This window comes from Dipodomys ordii, unplaced genomic scaffold, assembly GCF_000151885.1.
Source record: "Dipodomys ordii isolate 6190 unplaced genomic scaffold, Dord_2.0 Scaffold35, whole genome shotgun sequence".
Taxonomy (NCBI): domain Eukaryota; kingdom Metazoa; phylum Chordata; class Mammalia; order Rodentia; family Heteromyidae; genus Dipodomys; species Dipodomys ordii.
Window position 1 is genome coordinate 1,237,699 of NW_012267251.1, and position 5,459 is coordinate 1,243,157.

Here is a 5,459-nt window from a genome sequence, read left to right on the forward strand (position 1 = left end):
AAAGTATAAATTTTGATATCCTTTCTTTTTATTGAATACATTAGTTCTGGAAATAAATACCACACTCATTATTTGTGCTATGCTTGTTATTTATTTTTTTTGGTGCAGATTTTCCTTTTTTTTATTGTGAACATACTGTACAGAGGGGTTACAATTACATGGGTAAGATAATGAGTACATTTCTTATCAAGCATTGCAGCCTACTCCTTTGTTTACCCTTCACATCCCTTCCCAGCCTCCCCCCCCCCCCTCCACACACAATCCTCCCTCCCCCCCACCAAAGTTGTAAAGCTCGTTTTGGACATGACAAAGGATAATTTTTTTGACAGAGTTTTAATATGCTGTCTTTCTCCCCATACACTTGTATATGTTTTTGCTACAGAAGTAGATCTTACACATCTTTGGAACTTTGGAGAGTCAGTTGGACCCAGATGTGTTGTTTCTGCCTAAGATAGTCCTCAGTAAATTTTTTATCACTTGTAGTTACTTTTCTGTTCATAAATTTCTTTGAGACATCAAACTGTTCTTTCTATTCTCTGTTTTCCTCCTTTTTGTCCCCTGCCATCTCAGGGATGCGCTCCTGAGCTCACAGCATGGTATGTGTGTGTGATGCAAATCTCATCCAGCAAATTGGAAGTGGCTGGAGAAGTATGAGTCCACCATTGTAAACTTGCAGAGGAAATGGGTACCCACAGTGCACTCACTGCCTACAGTGGCTGCTTTCATATGTATGCTTATATGCATACATGTGTATACATGTGCCTGTGTATGTGTATTTATGCAGGTATGAATTTGTGTATGTATGTATGTGTGCATATACGTACACACACACATGTCAGTCTGGGTAAGTTCATTGTGAACTCATCTCCCTCAGCCTTTGAAGAAAGCTTCCCTTGGCCTCAAATATATCCTGTGTTGTTTTGCTTTTGGTCCCCTTCTTAAGTGTTCATCAGGATCTGTGTTGGTAATAGACATTCTCAGCTTTTTTTTTTTTTTTTTCTGGTCCTGGAGTTCAGACTCAAAGCCTGGGTGTTGTCCCTGATCTGTTCCAGCCCTGATCTCAGCTCTTTCGTATCCTCTACCCCCTCATCAAAGGTATATGGAATTCTGAGAGCTTGTATTTTATTTTACTCTTCGATTGTGAATGCTTTCAGATGTAGACAAAAGTAGAGAAATGTGTAATAAACCCTCCCATCTCCTAGGAAAAACAGTATGTATATATTTTATTGGTTATGGGGCTTGAACTCTGGGCCAGGGTGCTGCCCCTCAGCTCTTCAGCTCAAGGCTAGAGCTCTACCACTTAAGCCACAGCACCACTTTCGGTTTTCTGAGTGGTTTATTGGAGGTAAGAGTTTCATGGACTTTCCTCCCTGGGCTGCCTTCAAACCATGATTCTTAGATCTCAGCCTCTTGAGTAGCTAGGATTACAGGTGTGAGCCACAAATGAGGGAAACCATGCAACCTGTGTTTCTTTGGGTCTGGCATACTTCACTTAATATAATTGAGAATCCACCTCACTCCAGTTAGAGTGACCATTATCAAGAAAACTAACAATAACAGATGCTGGCAGGGATAGGGCCAAAAAGGAATGCAACTACACTGTTGGTGGGAATGCTAACTTGTTTGTCTACTCTAAAAAGCAGTGTGGAGGTTCCTCAAAAGACTAAACATAGAGTTCCCCTCTGACCCAGCAATCCCACTCCTGGGCATTTATCCAAATGACTACAAAGCAGTCTACACTAAAGCCATCAGCACAACCATTTCATTGCAGCATTGTCTACCAAAGTTAAGCTATAGAATCAACCCATATGCCCTTCAGTGGACAAATGGATCAAGAAAATGTGGTATATATACACAATGGAATTCTATGCTTCCATCAGAAAGAATGGCATTGCTCCATTCATAAAGGAATGGAAAAACTTTTTTTTTAAATGTTTATATCTTAGGTTGTGTGTTCCTGGGAGCTTGTGCCTGAGTGAAACAAGTATCAGGTATGAGAAATGAAAGGTAATGACTGCTTATCTAACAAAGAAGGTATCTAGAGAAGTTGGTGAGCACACTATTGTTGATATGCTCATAAAGATGAAGGCCAGGGGGAGGATGGGAAGGAGAGACAAAGAGGAGGCAACAATGCTTGGTAAGAAATGTACTTGTTATCTTGCCCATGTAATTGTAACTCCTCTGTACGGTATTCTCACAATAAAAAATAAAATAAAAAAAAAAGATGAAGGCCAGACTTACCTCTTCAACTCACTTCCAAATTGTTCAGAGAAGAGGGGCTATTTGTCCCCTTCCTTATCCCTCCTCCACATGCTTGTTCCTTCCAGTCTACCTTCTCACATTTCTGGTAGATGTTGTAATGGATTCATAGTGGAAGGACAACTGATTGGGTCTTGAACGTTTGCTACAAATAGAGAATGTATGCATCCTACTGATCACAGACATAAACCTTTAAGGTTAGTAGATTACAGTTTGAGGAAAGATATAATTGGGAGGCTGAGTAGTCTGATGATTCTATCACTCTCTTCAGCCCAGGCAGTGACATTTTCTCCACCTATATGAGCCCATCTGTAAATGGGAAGAATAATATCGTCTCCTTCATCCATAATGGCATGGTTAACTGACATGCATTATTAATTTCTATGACCACTGCTGCTACCTCCCTACTTAATTAGTATTTGAGTGTAAGATATTAGTATTTTAAGTCTCCCTGTGCTGTCCTACAGTTGTGAGCATAGCCTGTGACTGACTGGAAACCAGAGTTTCAGATGGCTGCTTGCTGTCATGCCCAGTGCTGGTATCTCTTGAGATTCGAGAATTTCTGTCCTTATGAGAAGAAATTTTGAAACAAGAACCGACATTTTCCTCTAGTAAGAGCAGTTTTTAAGTCATGATTTCTTTTCAGCAAGTTTATTATCAGAGTGTAAAAATAATAATGTTAATTGTATCCTGCAATGTTATTGAATTTGTGTATTTGTTTTGATAGATTTTTAGTGGAGTCTCTCTTAACACAGAACAAGAAACAAAAATCATAGGTTATAAATAGACTCTTTCTCATATGTATCTTAAGAGCATGAATAAAATTACAAGATTATTTTAGTGCTCATAAGTTCCAAATGGCATGGAATGGCTAGTGTTTTCTGTCTCATAATTATTTTCAATAATGGTTAATAGGTTAAACTTTTAGTAAACAAGTTTTGAGTTTATTTTTTGCACAGGGAAAATACCTTTTGGGTTTATTTTGCATGATTCTAGAAAAATATACCTGTTGTCTGGATTTACGACCTTTCTGAAAATGTATTTGATAGACTGATTAAAAATGTGATAGAACATGAGCTAGTTGCATAGAATGCTTCAAAAATATATTCAATTGGAAGCAACAAGAATAAAGGTGACCTTCCTGACCACAGAACATATGCCACTGTTAGTGTTTCCAGAGCTCTGCGAGGTAGTGTTTAATTTTACAGTGTTGTGCAACTTTCAGGAAATTTTTGATTAGCAACTCCACATCTGTTTGGGAAGATGGTCCCTCCCTCTCTCTTTCAAACAACATAATAATTCTCCTTGTAGCATATTATTTTCACTCTTTGGGAGGACATATGTGACCTCTGAAGCTCACCTTTCCCAAATGTAATGATTACTGTGTGAGCCACAACTGGCTTTGCAGTGTACATTGCATAGATTTGAAAGTGGTTTTGAGGAACTGTTTTTTGTACTGTGATACTTCTTGTATTCCATTTCATTCTGAGTAGATTCCTACTGGGGAAGATTTCCTCTACTATGGAGAAACAGTGAAAAATGTGTTAAAACAAGAACATCACTAATTTGTAATTTGCAAATAAATAAGTGATACTGTATTTTCAACCATGTTAGAAATAAGACCAATGCAACAGTCAGTTTTATATATTTTCATTTGGCTATCTTACACTTTGAAGACCTAGAGTTTTATTAAATAATCAATGTGATATTTTGCAATAGCTTCACAATTTTAGTAAAAAGTATAAATACACAGGGGGAAAACCCACTAAATAACCCTTTCTTATGCCATTTTTATTCTTTGGTAAACAGAGAACCACAGGAAAAAGCAAAAAAAAAAACCGTTTCAGTCTTCACTTTTCAATTCTATGATCCCTTGCATTCTGGATATAGCTGTCCGGTCTGGCTTCAGTGTCATGCATGGTCTGATTTGTGGGCTGGATATGACTGTTGTTGTTTGAAAGGTCAGGAGTGTGTTTGTCACTTGAGCATCAAGTTTACATAAATTTTAGAGGCCTTTGATTAATGAACTCAGTTGGGTTTCATGATGGTAGTATGCTATGAAATAGAAAAGAAAGCAATATTTTGAATTAATAAGGTGATGAATTATCTAATTAAAAAGTTGATGTAAAATAGCAGTATGATGACTTTGACCACATTACTAAATGGTCTAAGCAACTGGTCAGATGCGTCTGGGTCCCATTAAGGAAAAACACATCTTTAAATATTTACTGCCCAGAGTGAGTAGATGCACCGGTATGGCTAACCTTCTGCACCCAGGAGTGGGCTTCTATGCATTTGGTGTGACTACTTTCATAACAGCCCTCCAGTGTAGAGGGCATTGGGCTCCTAGGTGAGGTAGTACCATTCTGACTTGGAAGAAGTTTGTCTTTGAATAAAGATCATCAGTAGTGAATGAGTTGGCTTCTATTTTGTCAGCCTTGCAGGGTGGGATGTGATCAGATTTGGAAATTGACTCCTGGAAAATATCCATGTGTGTTTGCTAATGGTTGCTTCAGGCTTTTAGCTTCTAAGTGAAATAAAGATATTAGATTTTTTTTTTGTGCTACAGATAGTTCACTACTGATAAGAATGACATGTGCTTGTTGGAGTCGGCAGAGAATCTTTACCATCCTTTGCATTTTGTGGATGCAAGACATGGTGCTTGGTGTAGTTTAAAATCTTCCAGTTCACAGAAGTAGAAGATTGCTTTCTACCCTCTTAGACTTGGGTGATTTTGGTTTTGAAAGTTCTTTTGAAAGTACTTCACCTTTGCCATTGCTAAGTAATACTGAGTTCTCTGCATGTTTATTAATTAGATCACACATTTCCCAGTGACAGTGACATGGTTGAGTAACTTCCTCTTCTTAAAGCCTTTTCATTTGTCAGTTCCCTTTCAGCCCAGCTCCTTGCATCCCAATCTTTGATTACATAAGGTCCTTCCTTATTACTCCCAGGCTTCCTTCCCATTCTTCAAGATGTTGTCTTTTTAAGGAAAACTTTTGTCAGCTTCTTTAAACATTGCCCCATTATGGCATGAAGTGTAAAATGTTAAGAGCACATAGTTCTCTATTTGCTCTTCCAATTGTTTTGTTACAAATGACCCCATTCCACAGATATTTTTAGAGGAGACTTCAACAGGAAGGTTTTAGGTAGACTGTAATAGACATAGAAAGTGAGAAAGTAGGGGGCTGGGAAGGTGG

At 38.1% G+C, this 5,459-nt stretch overlaps 1 protein-coding gene across 1 annotated transcript in view; it reads left to right on the top strand.

Annotated features, from left to right (window-relative positions):
* Smyd3 (SET and MYND domain containing 3) overlaps positions 1-5,459 on the top strand; it is a 325,260-nt gene that overhangs the window by 22,280 nt on the left and 297,521 nt on the right. The gene's annotated exons all lie outside the window — the stretch shown is intronic.